At 36.8% G+C, this 20,400-nt stretch overlaps 1 pseudogene; it reads right to left on the reverse strand.

Moving 5' to 3' along the window:
* LOC138990239 (tigger transposable element-derived protein 1-like) overlaps window positions 1–19,264 on the reverse strand; it is an 80,171-nt pseudogene extending 60,907 nt beyond the window's left edge.
* Window positions 19,265–20,400: the final 1,136 nt, after the last annotated feature.

Here is a 20,400-nt window from a genome sequence, read left to right on the forward strand (position 1 = left end):
GGGACTAGAGATAAATTCATTTAAAGCAGTCTTCCCCTAAATACATGACCCTTTAATAAAAAGGAGATGTTCTGTCTATCTGGGTAGAGACTGAAAGTAGCCACAGATATATTGAGTTGATTCAATTTTCTGGTTGATAAAGCATCTTAAAAAAAAAAAAAAGTATTATATATGGATGGAAGAGAGGTGGTCAGGCTAGTGCACATAAAGGTAAAGAGTCGCCAGTCCAGGTTCGATGCACGATGCTGGATGCTTGGGGCTGGTGCACTGGGACGACCCAGAGGGATGGTATGGGGAGGGAGGAGGGAGGGGGGTTCAGGATGGGGAACACGTGTATACCTGTGGTGGATTCATTTCGATGTTTGGCAAAACCAATACAATATTGCAAAGTTTAAAAATAAAAAAAATAAAAAAAAAGAGTCATAGCTTCTAAACTTAAAGTGCTGAAAGTTCAGGCCCTGGAGATGTAATTCTGGATTGCTGGTCCCAGGAAAGTAGCTTTCTCCTTGGTTAGGGTAGTGGCATTTCCCTGGAGAAGACTCTAGCAAATAAATCTCATGATATTTTCTTTGCATTTTCTTTGGTTGGATTAGTCAGTCATTATGAAACATGAAGTTTATTGAGGAGGATAACAATGTACGTACTCAGGTTGGTTAAATATGGCTTAAATAGGTAGAATTAGACAATGTGTATTTTTAAACAAAATTTAATACTCCAGGTTTAGTGATTTTTGAAAACTAATTTCCAAGGTAATTTGGAAAATTATTGATTAAGTGCAAAATCTGAACTGCAATTCGAAGAAAGATTAAAAGTGAACAATAGTAGAGGTAAAGAAGATTGGTTAGTATATATAAATAACTTCAACTAGTACTAAAGTTGAATCTAGGCCACATTAAGTACATAAAATGAGCATAATTAATATATAAATACACCATAGGGCTATTGACTACAAAGTAACTTGCATATAAAAAAGGTTTCAAGGTGCGAAGAGAAGAAAACAAACCACAACCGAGAAGTTTAAACTGAGACTGGAATAAGGGCCACAATTCAGACCTTTATTTCTGGAATGGAAATAATTGCATGATGCCATATATACGGTAACTTTTCTGGTATAGAGGAGTATGCATAAACACAGCAATAATCATTAGAAAAAGATTTCTCCCTTCAGCAGTATGGTATTTCACTGACTCATTGAGCTAATAACTATGCAACATCTATATCAGTGTACACTTCAACAATTTGTCCAAGTCAATAACTTAGAGGTATATATTATATTAAATAAAATATTTTCTAGCTCATGATGTTTCCATACTACATTTGCTAAGTTTTGTGCTTAGTCACTCAGCCATGTCTGACTCTGCAATCACATGGACTGTAGCCCACCAGGCTCCTCTGTCCATGGAGCTTCCTCAGGCAACAATATTAGAGTGGGTTGCCATATCCCCCTCAAGGGCATCTTCCCAACCCAGAGATCGAACCCAGATCTCCTGCATTGCAGGCAGATTCTTTACTGTCTGAGTCACCAGGGAAGCCTCCATATATTTTATTAAATCAAATATTTTCTAGCTCATGGTGTTTCCATCCTACATCTGCTAAGGTACCAATCAGCAAAGGCAGAGATGTATTTTCTACCTTTAAACTCTTGAAAAGCAATATTTGCAGCCTAATCATTGTTGTATCCCCATTGTGTGAACTCGCCTAGTGCAAAATCAGTACTTCAAAACTATCTGTGGGCTTGAATTGAAGACTCATTCAACATTTATTTAGAACATATGTTATTTCTTCATATAAAAGTACAATAATGACCAAATAGTCTCTTTGCCCTCAAGAAATTAATACCTTAAGTTCATGAATTAAATAGTAAGCAAATAGTTTTATGGGCCTCCCTCATAGCTCAGTCAATAAAGAACCTGCTTGCAATTTAGGTGACATGGGTTTGATTCCTGGGTCAGGAAGAAGGGTTGATTCCTGGAGAAGGAAATGGCAATCCCCTCCAGTATTCTTGCCTTGAGAATTCCATGTAGAGATGTGTGGCAGGCTATAGTCCACGGGATCACAAGAGTCAGACACGACTTAATGACTAAACCGCCACCAAATAGTTTTATGAATATAATGTGAAAGCATATTTAAATTTTCATAGAAATTATATTAATCAATAAATACAAAAGTGGTTTGTACAGAATATGCTCACTAAGCTTGGAAATTCATAATTAAAAAAATAATAATCTGTGTATTTAAATATATCTCTTCATTCATGATCATGTAGGGTCAAGTTATCAACCTTTAGTATATTCCAGATTTAGGACTGGATATTCATTATGTTTCCAAGTTCAGACAAGTACTTACCAAAACTGCTAGCATACTTGGAATGGCTCTAACATCCTGTTCTTTCCTTGACCTAATATTAAGTTTTTGCTCATTTGAATTTAATACTGTACAATATGGGTTGTTTCTTGTACATAGAAAGTGAAGTCTACAATTTTTGTTAGGTTTCAATAATTTAAAAACCATGAAATTTACTCATAAAAAGGAGACCAGAAACTAAATAATTTAATGCAGGACATTTTCCTCTATACATTAAAAGTCTGTGTGGCCACATCTAAATCAATTGGCCTCAGATTAATATACATTTTTAAAGTTTGTAAATGAAGGGAGACTGAGCTTTCAACTTTTATGTCACATAGTATAATATCTCATGTATCGACACCAGAATTAATAAAATAGTAATATTACCAATGAGTTTAAAAAAAGGTGCATGTTATGTTCTGAAAAAAATATCTTTTTAAAGTAACATTTAAATAACTATTTACACAACATTTTATTTTGAAAATTGGTAGTTATGAAACTGTTAGGTGGGATTTTGAGGGGCTCAAAAGTTCTCTTTTTGTTTAAGTTTCAGCACAGAAAGAATCTACTAGGAAGCTAAGTGATAGGAAGGGGATTTATTTGAATAGGAGTCTTGTAAGGTTTGCAAGAGCCAGGCAAGAGGGTTTCATGCACCAAGAACTTAGTGGACTACTACTGTTTTACAACCAAATAAATAGTGAGAGGGAGAAAAGACCATCTTCTTCCTCATTATTGAGTAAATGTCACACTTATATCATCAGCTCCTCCTCCAGTTGGACAGGAGGGTTTTTTGTCCCTACAGGGACAAGCCAGGACTATTATGGCACTATGGAAAAACTGTTTCAGGTCTTGGTACAATGAGGGTGTTTACTTTGAAATGTTGCGTTTCTACAAATTATTGTTTTCTATTGTGTGCAGAGAGCGTGTCTCATGGGTCACTAAATTACTGAGATCACTGGGCAGGATGTGGGTCTTATGTCACCATTGTTTTAATGTTATGGGGCATGTTACATGCTTCTACTACATGTCTTTTTTTGCTAAGCAAGCTTGGCTTTGTGGTTAAGAAAACCTGCTTTCTTGAGTAATCATTAGCTTACAATGGTCTCTCGTATTTTTTTCAACTTATAATACCCTAGTGGGATTAACTATTTAATCACCTACTTTGTCCCTTTACTCTGTCCCTATCAGTTACAGGAAAAAAACAAACATTTTACTATTTTCCACTTTACACCCTTTTTTACTATGAATCTGGAAAAGTATTCCAAGATCCTGACTGTTGAGCTACCAACTAGTTGCACCATACCTGGCACCTCCCAAAATGTAAATGCACTACACTCTTCTATTCTGTAATTTATCATATTGATATTTCAAATATTCTGGTCTTTTAAAAATGAATTAGACGTAATTTTGTTTTGCTTATAGCCAAGAGCACTTAACCAATACAAACTTTCTATACAGATTTTCATGTTTACATTAGGTATACTCTTCCTGCCCCCAAAAAGGATTGTAACTAAATAGTTGAATACCAGTCTGTATTTTAAACTGTTCATGAGAATTTTAGCCATTGAAAAATCCAATAATTACTTCATGTAAATCAGTGGCATGTGCATCATTTATTACAGCAATTTAACTCAAAATTTTATTGTTTAAATTTTTTTTGCTCTTTTTTCAAAGATTATAATCTCTTTAAACTATATTCTTCCTTAAATTTTAGGGGTATTGTTCTGAACATCTGGATGATAGATTACATAGTGATACATATCAATAGAATGAGTCAGGCAAAGAGAATTTTCCTGAAACTTTATCAGTTGACTTGAATATTATAAAAACTTCAAACATGTATTAGAGGAATTAAGAGTACATAACAAAGTTATTTCTTTAGGCTTGTTAAACACTGTTCTATCTCATATTATTGCTTGAAAGTGAAGTTGCTCAGTCATGTCCGACTCTTTGCGATCCCATGGACACCAGGCTGCTCCATCCATGGGATTTTCTAGGCAAGAGTACTTGAGTGGGTTGCCATTTCCTTCTCCAGGGAATCTTCCCAACCCAGGGATTGAACCCAGGTCTCCCACATTGCTTAGGTTTCCACAGTTGTTCTTGAGAAGAAGTTATGACAGACTGAAAAAAATGGTAGACAACATTGTGATCCTTCCTAAATCTAGCTAATATTAGCACTTTGTTATAAAATAAATTCTAAATATATTTATGGAGAAGGCAATGGCACCCCACTCCAGTACTCTTGCCTGGAAAATCCCATGGGCGGAGGAGCCTGGTGGGCTGCAATCCATGGGGTCGCAAAGAGTCGGACACGACTGAGTGACTTCACTTTCACTTTCCACTTTCATGCATTGGAGAAGGAAATGGCAACCCACTACAGCGTTCTTGCCTGGAGAATCCCAGGGACAGGGGAGCCTGGTGGCCTGCTGTCTATGGGGTCGCACAGAGTCAGACACAACTGAAGTGACTTAGCAACAAATATATTTAAATATATTTTCATTATACAGGGTTACAAATTATGTATTTTCTAAATAAATCATATAAACTGTGTGCCCCTAACTAAATGATAATCAGATTCTAGTTTATATATTTCATTTTACAAATCAAATTACATAGAAAGTCTGTCTTCATATTGAATAAATTGTCAGCATAAAGAATTAAATATATTTGTGTTTTTATATGAATATAATCACCAGGCTTCCTTGGTGGCTCAGAGGGTAAAGCATCTGTCTACAATGTGGGAGACCTGGGTTCGATCCCTGGGTTGGCAAGATCCCCTAGAAAAGGAAATGGCACCCCACTCCAGTACTCTTGCCTGGAAAATTCCATAGACTGAAAAGCCTGGTAGGCTACAGTCTTAGTGTATTAAATGTATTTTATATACACTGCAAATATATATGCATACAATTACACATACATTAAGGATGAGATTTGATCAAAATAATGCATGTTCTAATTAATGACAGAGTTTCAATTCAGTTCAGTTACTCAGTCATGCTCAGCTTCTTACACTCCCACGGACTGCAGCATACCAGGCTTCCCCAACTTTCACCAACTCCCAGAGCTTGCTCAAACTCATGTCCATCAAGTTGGTGATGCCATCCAGTCATCTCATCATCTGTCATCCCTTTCTTCTCCTTCCTTCAATCTTTTACAGCATTATGGTTTATTCCAGTGAGTCAGTTCTTTGCATCAGCTGGCCAAAGTATTGGAGCTTCAGCATCAGTCCTTCCAATTCAGGACTGATTTCCTTCAAGATGGACTGGTTGGATCTCCTTGCAGTCCAAGGGACTCTCGAGAATCTTCTCCAACACCACATCTCAAAAGCGTCAATTCTTCAGCGCTCAGCTTTCTTTATGGTCCAACTCTCACATACATACATGACTACTGGAAAAACCATAGCTTTGACTTAAAACTATAGCTTTGACCTTTGTTGGCAAAGTAATGTCTGCTTTTTAATATACTTCTAGGTTTGCCATTGATTTTTTCTCAAGGAGCAAGTGTCTTTTAATTTCATGGCTGCAGTCACCATCTGCAGTGATTTTGAAGCCCAAGAATGTAAAGTCTGTCACTGTTTCCATTGTTTCCTCATCTATTTGCCATGAAGTAATGGGACCAGATGCCATGATCTTAGTTTTTTGAATGTTGAGTTTTATGCCAGCTTTTTCACTGTCTTGTTTCACTTTCATCAGTTTAAGGGTTGATATATGAATAGATTAATTTTTGTTCAACTTTTGGCTTATTACAATTAGCTTAAAAATGTTTTAGCCACTTTAATAGTCCATATTTATAATGTTCATAATATTTATATTTAGTAGCCCATTTTAATAATATTCATCATATCGATAGCATATTTATAATGACCCATATTCATTTGCTCAGGAACTGTGTTGAAAAAGATAAAATGAAAACTGAAAATAATTCCTTTGAAAAACATAGTCTAATATAGGGTTTTTGTTGAAATATTAAATACATCTCTTCCCTTGGACAAATTTTGCCTTGGTTACACCTTGTACCACCCATATAAATAAAAATTAAATCGACTAGTTCATTTCAAGAAATATTTTGAAGTATGTTTTTCCCCTATGGTTCTGTCTTGGAGCAATAAAGTGACATTGCTGTTAATCTCAACCAATTGATGATCAGTATTACCAATTTATACATTGATGGTATAATTTTCAAATCCATAGCTAAATACTTTCATTAGATGATAAATGGAAGGGGTATTTATATATGTATATATGACATTAAAAATAAAATTTTAGTAGAAATACAGTAAAATCAACTATTTATTTTAAATTAGGTTAGCTTTATTTATGGCTATTTTTCACCAAAAGCATATCAACATATTGTCACAGCAAAAATTTCCCTCTACAGATTTAAGCTGGCAAGGAAGACTTTGTACATGACTATTATAACAGAGGAAAGAAACCAGAAATGAGATTGAGCTCAACTGTATTGTAAAAAGGGCAGGAAAAGATTTTAAAGAGCTAGAATGAGCTACTGCAAAGTAGAGAAAAGTCCTGAATTGGGGGGGGGTTGATCAATGGGATGTATCTAGAACCCTGAATTATTATTCAGTTTGCAGTATATTTCCCTATGGTTATGCCACCTGAGTTGCTAGTCGGCACCATTCAGTTAGGCCTCTATCCTTTGATAGAAACTGGAAGATAATTGTGGTGTCTTTCTTGATGGTCATATTTCAAAGAGACAGTTTTCAGGACCTTAAGAAAGACATTCCTGGCTTGTAAAACTGAAAAGAGACTTTAAAAAATATTTATATCTTAAAGGAACAGAGAAAGAATGTATTTCTCTATACATTCTAAAGTAAATGCTTTAAGAAAAGAAAGATCAGGGGCCCAGATCTAGTCAGGAAAATTCCAGCGTGAAGTTCAGTTAGTCAAGCTGAGAGGAGCTTTCAAGCTGTCTTGGTTAGTATCTTAGAAAATGCAAGAATGAAGTTTTAATTCATTAAGCCTTTTATTTTACATCATAGACTCAGTTAGATTCAAAAATTCAATGTGCAAACAGTTAATATCCATGCATAGAGTCTTATCAATCCAAAATTTTATTGATTAACCATAAAGTATAACATAATGAATATATTTTCTGATTTAATAAGTATGTTTATTGAGTATCTAGCATGGTAGAGATGCTAGTTTTCTCTTGCTCCAAGTGGGTGCCCAGTACAGATAAAACATGAGGAGAATATGGATGATTTGGGTTGAGTTAAAAAGAAAAAACTTACAAGACAGAAAAAAAAATCTATTAATTCTAAACTTATTTATTGTGATGTATGATATAATAATTTTACATAGAAAATGTGAATATTGCATATATAAGTGGCATGAAGCCCTTTTCTACCAGCATTCAGGATTTTTGAGAATCCGATATTGTGATATATATTGTGATATTGTGATATATATATAATCTGATATATATTGTGTCACAATATATAAGTGGTGAGGAGCAGCATAAGTCTGGAAAAGTAGAGCATGTAAAGTGTTGGTCTATATACATACACAATTCCAGTTAATTCTAACCAAAACTGATGAAATTAGGCTTGACTTTGTATATAACAAATAAGAAATTGCAAATGTGAGTTTTAATTCCAAGGTCATGTAGCTTATAACAGAGCTAAGATAAAAACACAACCTATTTAAATGCTAAATCTGTGTTTCTCCCTCTACACAGTACTGTCTCCAAAGATTGGTTCCATTATGAACACTAAAAACTCATTCAGTTAATTGCTTTAATATTGAAGTCAACTGTGAAGTGAACTAATGACTCTTTATGAAAGAAAATGTCAAGATTTAAAGATTATTTTTTCTAACTCTTCATCAGATAGCTTGAGAAATAATGACTAAAACATAACTCATCATAAAACCAAGGCCTGATACAGAGTTACTATGTTCACTTCAGTTTGGTTCAGTCACTCAGCCATGTCTGACTCTTTGCGACCCCATGGACTGCAGCACACCAGGCTTCCCTGTCCATCACCAACTCCCTGATCTTACTTATATTCATGTCCATTGAGTTGGTGATGCCATCCAACAATCTATACTCTGCGACCCCTTTTCCTTCCTTCTTCAATCTTTCCCAACATCAGGGTCTTTCCCAAGGAGTCAGTTCTTCGTGTCAGGTGGTTAGAGTATTGGAGTTTCAGCTTCAGCATGAGTCCCTCCAGTGAATTTTCAGGACTGATTTCCTTTAGGATGGATTGGTTGGATCTCCTTGCAGTCCCTTGGACTCTCAAGAGTCTTCTGTAACACCACAGTTCAAAAGCATCAGTTCTTCAGTGCTCACCTTTCTTTATAGTCCAAGTCTCATATCCATACATGATGACTGGACAAACCGTAGTTTTGAATAGATGGATCTTTGTTGGCAAAATAATGTCTCTGCTGTCTAGGTTGATGATAACTTTTCTTCCAAGGAGTAAGCATCTTTTAATTTCATGGCTGTGGTCACCATCTGCAGTGTCATTGGAGCCCAGGAAAACAAAGTCTGTCTCTCTTCCATTGTTTCCCCATCTATTGCCATGAAGTGATGGGACTGGATGTCATGATCTTTGTTTTCTGACTGTTGAGACTTAAGCCAAATTTTTCACTCTCCGCTTTCACTTTCATCAAGAGACTCTAGTTCGTTTTTGCTTTCTGCCATAAGGGTAATATCATGTCAGAAATACCAAGTTTATTGATATTTCTTCTGGCATACCAAGTTTATTGATTTATTTCTTCTGGCATACCAAGTTTATTGATATTTCTTCTGGCATACCAAGTTTATTGATATTTCTTCTGGCAATCTTGATTCCAGCTTGTACTTCATCTAGTCCAGCATTTCTCATGATGTACTCAGCATATAAGTTAAATAATAAGGGTGACAATATACAGCCTTGATGTAATCCTTTCTCAATTTGGAATTAGTCTATTTTTCCATGTCCAGTTCTAACTGTTGCTTCTTGATCTGCATACAGATTTCTCAGGAGGCAGGTCATGTGGTCTGGTGTTGCCACCTTTTGAAGAATTTTCAACTGTTTGTTGTGATCCACACAGTCAAAGGCTTTGGCATAGTCAATAAAGCTGAAGTAGATGTTTTTCTGGAACTCTCTTGCTTTTTCCATGATCCAACGGATGTTGACAATTTGATCTCTGTTCCTCTGCCTTTTCTAAATTCAGCTGAAACAATGGATGTTCAGAGTACACGAACTATTTATGTCTGGTTTGGAGAATGTTGAGCATTACTTTACTGCGTGTGAGATGAGTGCAATTGTGCGGTAGTTTGAGCATTCTTTGGCATTGCCTTTCTTTGGGATTGGAATGAAAACTGACCTTTTCCAGTCCTGTGGCCACTGCTGAGTTTTCCAAATTTGCTGGCATATTGAGTGCAGCACTTTCAGAGCATCATCTTTTAGGATTTTAAATAGCTCAACTGGAATTCCATCACCCCCACTAGCTTTATTCATAGTGATGCTTCCTAGGGCCCACTTGACATCATGTTCCAAGATATTTGGCTCTAGGTGAGTGATCACAGCATTGTGGTTATCTGGGCCATTAAGATCTGTTTTGCATAGTTCTTCTGTGTATTCTTGCCACCTCTTCCTAGTATCTTCTCCTTCTGTTAGGGCCATACTGTTTCTGTCCTTTATTGTGTTCATCTTTGGATGAAATATTCCCTTGGTATCTCTAATTTTCTTGAAGATATCTCTAGTCTTTCCTACTCTCTTATAATATATTTTTTAAAGACTCCAAGATAGTGGAGTAGAAGGATGTGCACTCATCTTCTCCTGCGAGGACTCCAAAATTACAACTCACTGCTGAATGTCCATCAACTGAAGAATGTTGAATCCCACCAGAAAAAGATACCCAATGTCCAAGGGCAAAGAAGAAGCCGCAGCAAGTAAGTATTAGGGGTTAAATCTTGTTTAGAATCAAACCCATACCTGCCAAAGATACTTGGAGGGCTCAAACAAAGCTTGTGAACACCAGGACCCAGAGAACCCATGGAGACTGAGCCAGAACTGTGTTTGAGGTAAGAGTCAGCAGTGGACTGCTGCAGGGGCAGGGCCTCTGGGTATGGCATAAGCCCTGTTGAAGTCTGTCACCATTACCCCACTATAGAGCTGCCAGAACTTACACAGGACTGGGAAAACAGACTCTTGGAGGGCACAAACAAAACCTTGTACACACCAGAACCAGGGATAAAAGAGCAGTGATCTACAAGACACTGACCCAGACTTGCCTGTTAGTGTCCAGGAGTCTGTAGCAGAGGCGTGGGTAGGTGGTGGCCTGCTGCAGGGTTGGGGGCACTGAATGCAGCAATGCAGGCACAGAACCTTTTGAAGGAGGTCATCCATATCTTCATTACCTCCACCATACTTTGGCCTCAGGTCAAACAACAGGGGGAGAACACAGTTCTATCAGCAAAAAATTGGATTAAAGATTTACTGGGCGTGGCTGCCCCCATCACAGAAACACCCAGCTTTCCCCTCGGTCAATATCTCCCATCAGGAAGTTTCCATAAGCCTCATATCTTTCTCTATCAGAGGGCAGACAGAATGAAAATCACAATTACAGAAAACTAACCAATCTGATCACATGGACCACAGCCTTGTCTAACTCAGTGAAACTATGAGCCATGCCCTGTAGGGTAACCCAAGATGGACAGGTCATGCTGGAGAGTTCTGACAAAACGTGGTCCAGTGGAAAAGGCAATGGCAAGCCATATCAGCATTCTTGCATTGAGAATGAGAGCCCATGAACAGTATGAAAGGGTAAAAAGATAGGGCACTGAAAGATGAACTCCCCAGGTTGGTAGGCACCCAATATGCTACTGGAGATCAGTGGAGAAATAGCTCCAAAAAGAATAAAGAGATGGGGCAAAAGCAAAAATAACATCCAGTTGTGGATGTGACGGGTCATGGAAGTAAAGCCCAAAGCTGTAAAGAGCAATATTTCATAGGAACCTGCAATGTTAGGTCCATGAATCAAGGCAAATTGGAAGTGGTCAAAGAGGAGATGGCAAGAGTGAACATTGATATTTTAGGAATCAGTGAAGTAAAATGGACTGGAATGGGTGAATTTAACTCAGATGACCATTGCATCTACTACTGTGGGCAGGAATCCTTTAGAAGAAATGGAGTAGCCATCATAGTCAATGAAAGAGTCTGAAATGCAGTACTTGCAAGCAATTTAAAAAATGACAGAATGATCTCTGCTAGTTTCCAAGGCAATCCATTTATTATCACAGTAATCCAAGTCTATGCTCCCACCAGTAATGCTGAAGAAGCAGAAGTTTACTGGTTCTATGAAGACCTACAAGACCTTCTAGAACTAACACCCAAGAAAGATGTCTTTTTCATTATAGGGGACTGGAATGCAAAAGTAGGAAGTCAAGACACACCTGGAGTAACAGGCAAATTTGGCCTTGGAATATAGAATGAAGCAGGTCAAAGGCTAACAGGTTTTGCCAGGAGGACACACAGGTCATAGCAAATATCCTCTTCCAACAACACAAGAGAAAGCTCTACACATAGACATCACCAGATGGTCAATACAAAAATCAGTTTGATTATATTCTTTGCAGCCAAAGATGGCAAAGCTCTAAACAGTCAGTAAGAAAAAGACCAGGAGCTGACTGTGGCTCAGATCATGATCTCCTTATCGTCAGATTCAGATTTAAATTGAAGAAAGTAGGGAAAACCACTAGACCATTCAGGTATGATCTAAATCAAATCCCTTACAATTATACAGTGAAAATGACAATTAGATTCAAGGAATTAGATCTGACAGAGTGCCTGAAGAACTATTGACAGAGATTTCTAACGTTGTACACAAGGCAGTGATAAAGATCATCCCTGTTATGGTTACCGAGACCTGGGGACTGGAGTCAATGAGAGGAGGGATGCAGGGGACCCAAGTCTCGAATGAAACAAGGGTGCTTTATTTGCAGAAATGCATGTTCATATATCTTCATACAAGGCAGTAAAAAAATTGAGAAAAAAACAAAGCCAAGCAAATAACAATCTTCAAAGGGCCAGAAAGCATTCCATATCCTGAGTAAGAGGGATATAACTGAATAGATTACCTTTAAGTAAAAGGTCACTGAAGGGAGTCACTGAAGTGAGTCCAAGCAGTTTCTGAGTCCTTAGAACTGCGTGCAGCTCTGCTCTTTCCAGGAACTGATAAGAAACAGAGAGTCCTTGAGAAACGGCACACAAAAGAAGAAAATAACACATTGGATCCCTTAAAGTTGAATGTCCCCTGACACTTCCCCAAGAAAAACAAATGCAAAAAGGCAAAATGGCTGTCTGAAGAGGCCTTACAAATAGCTGAGAAAAGAAAAGATGTGAAAGGGAAAGGAGAAAAGACGAGGTATACTATTTGAATGCAGAGTTCCACAGAATAGCAAGGAGAGAAAAGAAAGCCTACTTCAGTGATCAATTGAAAGATATAGAGGAAAACAATAGAATGGGAAAGACTTTAGATTTCTTCAAGAAAATTAGAGATTTCAAGGGGATATTTCGTGCAAAGATGGGCACTATGATTTGATTCCTAATTTAACAAACTTTGTATCAGTTATTTGTATCAGATTTTATATTTTTGAAAAAATATTTTATACCATCTTATCATGTAGGAGTACTATATAATATAAGATTCTCTTTTATATGATGCAACAATTCTAAATTAAGGTTTTGCCATTGCAAAAGATATATTTGGCTATCCAAATCATGTAAAATTATCTGTCATTTAACCATTCAACAAATACTTTGTTTTAATCAAATTAAGTATTATTCTCGTCAGTGCTATCAAAATGTCAGTGATAATGTTACAAGTTGTACCTTCTGGAATAAACTTCAAAAGCTACTAGATATGACTGATGGAAGTTTTTCTTTTTAAATAATTTCTATTAGTGGTGCCATAGGATATAATAGCAAGTCTCTACAAGTCAGTTCTAAAGGAATATCTTACTAGGACTGAGAGTTTAAATTATGTGACAATCTGTGCAATGGAATACATGCAAGCATGAAGTAATTTGTGTACATGTTATGTACAGTAGTTATAGAAACATAAATGTAAACCATGTTATAGTCATTATACTGGAAGTACACTAAGAATTCCTCAAAAATTTGAAGCAAAATTGATGTAGTCTGAGAGTCAAACTTAGATCAGACAAGAAATTTTCTGTTATTTTACTGTAGTTCTTTAATTTTCAACACCTCACTGGGTGAACCATTATCCAACATCAAGTTGTCACAAGAGTCCACTTTCTAGTAAACAATTCCTGTTTATAGAAACCAACTTTAAAATCCTAGAGAAAACAATAAATTATTGGGTATCATAAAAATAAAATTATAATGAAGTATACAAAACAGTAGAAAAATGAAAGATTATTTGCTGTACAAAGACAAAATCTTCAGAGCTTCAGAAATGAAATGTAAATATGACAAAGTTTCTTAATCAAACATGGTATCAATATTTACCTGCCTGCTTGTCAGTCATGACTTGAACATAGAAAACCTTTGTCTGCATTTTAACTGACATAATTATTATGCCTACTGGAATGTTCTCTAGTGATAAGAGCTTACATTATCTAATTTTCAAGACAAACTGCAATTACAGGAAGTAGACTCTTTCTCTCTGCAGCCTCAGTTTTCTAATATAAAGCCACAATTTTATGAAAGCAAGTTTTTAAAATCTATTCTAGTTTTTTAATAATCTAACACTTCACATCATTTTTATAAATATGTGTAAAGCCTAGTCAATAATGGCAACAGCACAGAAAATAAAAGTAGATCTGTGCCGGCGTCCAGCCCCAGTGGATCCAGGGAATTCGAAGCAGGGACGGCGTCGGCGAGGATCAGGAAACAACTGCTTAATTAAACATTAATTAAGGATATAAAGAGTAATAGAATAAGGATAGCTCAGTGAGGAAATTCAGTGGAGAAAAGAGGCTGAAATAAGGATAGCTCAGTGAGGAAATTCAGTGGAGAAAAGAGGCTGAAATAATTCAGCCAGAAGGTGAGAGAAAGAATGGCATGGGGAGACCAAGTTTCGGTGAACAAGGCCCACACTTTATTTTCCAAAGTAGTTTTTATACCTTAAGTTATGCAAGAGGATAGTGGGGGAAGGGGTAGAGTCATGCAGAGTAAGCCAGGCTTTCTTCCTGAAAACTTATCATATACAAAAGTTTACATGATTTGCATCCTCTTCTGGCCTGGAGGCCTGTTGACATTTTAAGACCCTTTCTTCAGAAACTTATTTTTCTCTAAAGGTGATTAGTCAGGTGCCGCCCTCCAAAAGCATTAAAGTTGCATTCCTATAGAGCAAAGGTGTGATGGGCTATAACAAGACAAATAATTAACTCAAGGGTCCAACGTTACAAACATTAAAGCTACTACTTACACCAATTATATTAATCAATACACTGCCAGGGACATAGCAGGTAAGGGATATGGAAACTTAGCAGCAAACATTGGCCCAACAACTGAAAAACCCTTCACCAATACAATTTCTAATCAATCTTTTAACTGCTCAAAGGAATCTGTATTCAGACAGTTTAGAACGTCTCATGCCTCTCACAGTTGGGAGGCTCTGAACAATCACATGTGGCCGGAAAAACCTATTCAGGCAGGCTAAAGGACTTCCAAAGGAGTTTGTAGGTTGAAACACTATCACACCCAGAAACTTTATTAACTGGAGCTATAAGTTAACTCTTTTTTCAGAGAGAGGTAGTGGGGACAGCCCCCCGTAAAGTCAGAGGTGTAGGTGAGAGCACAAAGCAGAAAGTAGGCAGACTCTGGTTTTGGGGGTAGATGCTCGAGAATTTCCAGGGGGACTCCTGAGGCTCGATCCCGCCTTTGCGTATGTCGAGCCTCCTTCCTCATGACCTTTGCCACGGGCGGAGTTCCTCACGCTGGCTCCTGGCAGTGATAGACTTCCAGTTGAGCTATTCCAGATCCTGAAAGATTATGCTGTGAAAGTGCTGCATTCAATATGCAATATGCCGGGAGATGGCTCCCGGCAGATCTGTCCTGATCTATGCCTTCCCTACTCTTTAATTTGTGAAGCACTGATCAACATGTCCAGAGACTGGCTATTCTAAAACAAAATAGTGAAATTTAGATTTTATACAAATCATCTATTTGCTTAAATGATAACTTTAAAATTTTTTAAACTAAGGTATTATAAAATGAATTCCTAAACTTCAATTTATGTGAATTTGAAATGGTCACTTTGGAAGTGATAAAATGAGCATCAAATAGCTTTTGATCATGACAAAGCAATTGCCTAAAGTTTATAATTAAAATCATTTATTTCCTGGAATTTTCTTTTCTATATTAAATTAGAATACATTTTAATTGAGAATAACTCAAGTCACAAAACTTGGCTTTTATTAATTGACTCCTCTGTTGAAAAATTACTTAAGTTCCCCCAATAGAATAGAGACTTCTATCTTAAAAATATATGTTAAAATAAATAATAACATTATTTTAATACAAATTACTGGACTATAATAATTCTTATTCTCTGAGTTATCAAAATCATTATTAAATTTCTTAGCTGAAAATACCTTTTTCACTTTTATTTGAATAATATTTTAAAATAATAATTTTATTTGAACAATATTTCATATTTTAATAATTTTCATGAAGACACTCTCGGCTGATCAAAAGGTAATTTCCTCCAGGCTTACCCAATATTGAAATACAAATCACATCCTTCTTTCTTATAATTACCATTTCTAACAATGCCACTTTATTCCTTTCACTGCAATTAATGTTGCAAAATATTATACAATAGGTATTGGTATGGTGATAGACAGCCACAAAAAATAATAAGATAAGGACAGAGTCTCCAAAATACTCAGAGTCTAGTAATTGGAAACAAAAGAGTGTTGATGAACATCAGGTTGCTTCCATGTCCTGGCTGTTGTAAATAGTGCTGTAATGAACTTTGGGATATGTGTGACTTTTTGAACTATGATTCCTTCATGGTATATGCCAATTAGTGGGATTGTTGGGTCATAGGGTTATTTTATTTCTAGCTTTTTAAGGACTCTCCATAGTGTTCTCCATAGTGGCTGTATCAATTTATATTCCCAACAGTGCAAAGGGTTCCCTTTTCTCCATATCCACTCCAGCATTTATTGTTTGTTGATTTTTTTGATGATGGTCATTCTTACAGGTGTGAGGTGATACCTTATTGTAATTTTGATTTGCATAAGTAATAACCTATATAGTTATAAATTATAAATATAGTTTCCATATAGTATACTAGACAAAATAAATACTATAATGTTGCACAAGTAGAAAAAGTGGCTGACTTTTTAAGGGAAAGGACAGAGATACCATTACAAAAAACAAGGACATCAGCTAAATTTTGAAAGCCCACTGATATGAGCATAAGCACATTATGAGAAGAGGCAATAGCATGTTTCAAAGAATAGAGGTATGAACTAGTGCGGTGTATTCAATGAGTTCATATATAGAAGTGGGTGAATTACATGTGGTCTTGAAGAGAGTGGATGATGATAAATATCAGTTCAATTCAGTTCAGTTCAGTAGCTCAGTCGTGTCTGACTCTTTGCGACCCCATGAACCGCAGCACGCCAGGCCTCTCTGTCCATCACCAACTCCCGGAGTTCACCCAAACCTATGTGCATTGAGTCGGTGATGCCATCCAACCATCTCATCCTGTGCTGTCCCCTTCTCCTCCTTCCCCTCAATTTTTCCTAGCATCAGGATCTTTTCAAATGAGTCAACTCTTCTCATCAGGTAGCCAAGGTATTGGAGTTTCAGCTTCAACATCAGTCCCTCCAATGAACACCCAGGACTAATCTCCTTTAGAATGGATTGGTTGGATCTCCTTGCAGTTCAAGGGACTCTCAAGAGGCTTCTCCAACACCACAGTTCAAAAGCATCAATTCCTCAGATTTCTTTATAGTCCAACTCTCACATCCGTACATGACCACTGGAGAAAACCATAGCCTTGACTAAATGGACCTTTGTTAGCAAAGTAATGTCAATTACTGCTTTTGAATATGCTGTCTAGGTTGGTCATAACTTTCCTGCTAAGGAGCAAGCGTCTTTTAATTTCATAGCTGCAGTCACCATCTGCAGTGATTTTGGAGCCCCCAAAAATAAAGTCTGTCACTGTTACCATTGTTTCCCCATCTATTTGCCATGGAGTGATGGGACCAGATGCCATGATCTTCGTTTTCTGAATGTTGAGTTTTAAGCCAACTTTTTCACTCTCCTCTTTCACTTTCAAGAGGCTCTTTAGTTCTTCACTTTCTGCCATAAGGGTGGTGTCATCTGCATACCTGAGGATATTGTTATTTCCCCCGGCAATCTTGATTCCAGATTGTGCTTCATCCAGACCTGCATTTGTCATGATGTGCCCTGCATATAAGTTAAATAAGCAGGGTGACAACATACAGCTTTGACATACTCCTTTCCCCATCTGGAACAAGTTTGTTGTTCCGTGTCCAGTTCTAACTGTTGCTTCTTGACCTACATACAGATTTCTCAGGAGGCAGGTCAGGTGGTCTGGTATTCCCATCTCTTTCAGAATTTTCCACAGTTTGTTGTGACCCACACAGTCAAAGGTTTTGGCATAGTCAATAAAGCAGAAGTATGTGTTTTTCTGGAACTCTCTTGCTTTTTTGATGATACAGTGGATGTTGGCGATTTGATCTCTGTTTCCTCTGCCTTTTCTAAATCCAGCCTGAACATCTGGAAGTTCACAGTTCACATACTGCTGAAGCCTGGCTTGGAGAAATTTGAGCATTACTTTCCTAGCGTGTGAGATGAGTGCAACTTTGGTATAATCTGAGCATTCTTTGGCATTGCCTTTTTTTGGGAAGGAAGAAGGTATAGTTAGTATTTATTCTAATATCTCTCATTGGTGGTGGTGGCTTCCCCAAACTTGGACCAAATGGTGAAAAGAGAGAATGATAAATCAAGTAACAAGAATTCTTTTCATTTTCTTCCTTAACAGGGACTCACATTCCCAGCTTCCCCTGTAGGAGGAAGAATGCATTGCTGCTACTGCTCCTGGATAAACAGATGAGAATGGAGGTAGAGTCTGAAGAGACTCAGGCACAAAAAATGAACAAGGAATTATCTGCCCTCTCTCTACCCAAAACCCTTTTATCCACTAATCAGATTCTTTGACATTTTAAATTGGTTATATATATTCTTGTTTTAATATATCTTTATCAAACACAAAATTAAACTCTATTCTCCAGATTCCAGTATTATAACTACTAGCTTTATATGTTTCCTAATCCCTTGCTTCCTTATATTCAGTTAAACCACAGCAGGGGTAATAGCACATTTTGCCTACATATTTTGATTTCTGATATCTTAATGTAGATAAAATTTCAGAGTATCTGAAAGAAAGTCTTTTAACTTTATTTATTTATCAGAGCACATGCTTTATCACCTACTCAATGACTTTGCACCACAATTTCCCATATTATTTTACATCATCTATTTATCATGCTGTTAGTGGTATACTTTTTACCTGAAAAGCTTTTAATTATCCTCTCCACCTTTAAAAAAAAGAAAGAAAAAATTTAAAAAAGCTATATATTTTTGTCAATTTCTACCTCCTATCCTTATCAGGAAAAAAATCCTCAAAGAGTCTCTCATTCATTTTTTAACTCACTTTGCCAACCAGAAATTAGTTCAAGCTATTTCCACATTGATTAATTATCAGTCTTTATCTTATGTAACCTAAAGTAGTTTTTGACACTTTTCTTCTTCTTCTTCTTCTTCCTCCTCCTCTTCCTCCTTCTCCTCCTCCTCCTCCTCCTCCTCCTCCCTCTTCTTCTTCTTCTTCTTCTCTCTCACCCTCAGTTTCAGATTAGGTCCTGGTTCATTAGAATGAGATCTGTGGTCTGTGCAGTCACACATGACCTTGGGCCTAGAAGAGTTCTATACATGATTTACAGTTCTGCTGTCACTGACTTGAAATTTTAAAAACAGCTTTAACAAAGTTTCACATTTTGTGAACTGGATCCATAATTGTTGCCAGTCCTGCTTCTAATACTCTACTGTGGTTTATTTCTATATTTCTGATTGTCTCAGTGCTGTGTTCTTACTCTTCTTCCATTCTTAGAATTTTGTCTCCTCTATTTATAGTCATCTCCTTCATTATCTCACCTCTTTCAATGATGTCATATCATCTGCTTGCTGACAATTTCAAAGTGTATATTTCCAAACCAGTCTGACTAACCCCTCACAGTCCAGAGTTTTCCTCTCACACATTCTTTTTCCCTTGAAAAATAATTATTGGAGTTAACTTGAGTGAGAGCAAGAGTGTGTGAGTGATAAATAGGGCAAGCAAAGTATTAACTATCTTGTGATGAAGGGGAAAGTCAAGAAGGAGCCAAATATGGCAGCAACTGATACTAAGTCAAGACCAAATAGAAAGGTGGCAGATGAAGGGTAGGGTCAATTAAGAAGGCAACAAATTCAGTAGCTGTCTGCACTGAGTTAGGTCAAAGAGCCACTGGTGTGACTACATAAGAACAGCCAGAGAGATACACTGTTAGTGGCTTTCAAAATGGTGAAAGGAAGCTAACAAGAGGATGTAGATCATCTCTAAAATTTGGAAAAAACAAAACAAAGAAAAAGCAGAAAATCCAGAATGACAACAAGAGCAACAGAGACACGGTTCTTCACAACAATCTTCAGAAAGAAACACAGTCCTACTGACACCTCAATTTTAGCCCAATGAGACCTATGCTGCCCTTATAACTTCTAAAACAGTAGCATAATACATTTGTGTTGTTTTAAGCCATGAAGCAAGAGGCAATTTGTCATAGAACCCATAGAAAACTAATATGAAAAGACAGGTTTTTCATTATCAAAAAAGTTACACAGATGGAAAGGGAGAATTCTAAAATAAACCATGTATGTTAGATTGAAATTAGAAGAGTGGGGTGAGCTCATATATATTTCAAAATACATATATAAATATAAATATGACTATAGATTGATATAGCTATGAATTCCTGCTGTATGTTTGCATGTTTATTTGTGCATGT

This window comes from Bos mutus, chromosome 12 (assembly GCF_027580195.1).
Source record: "Bos mutus isolate GX-2022 chromosome 12, NWIPB_WYAK_1.1, whole genome shotgun sequence".
NCBI lineage: Eukaryota > Metazoa > Chordata > Mammalia > Artiodactyla > Bovidae > Bos > Bos mutus.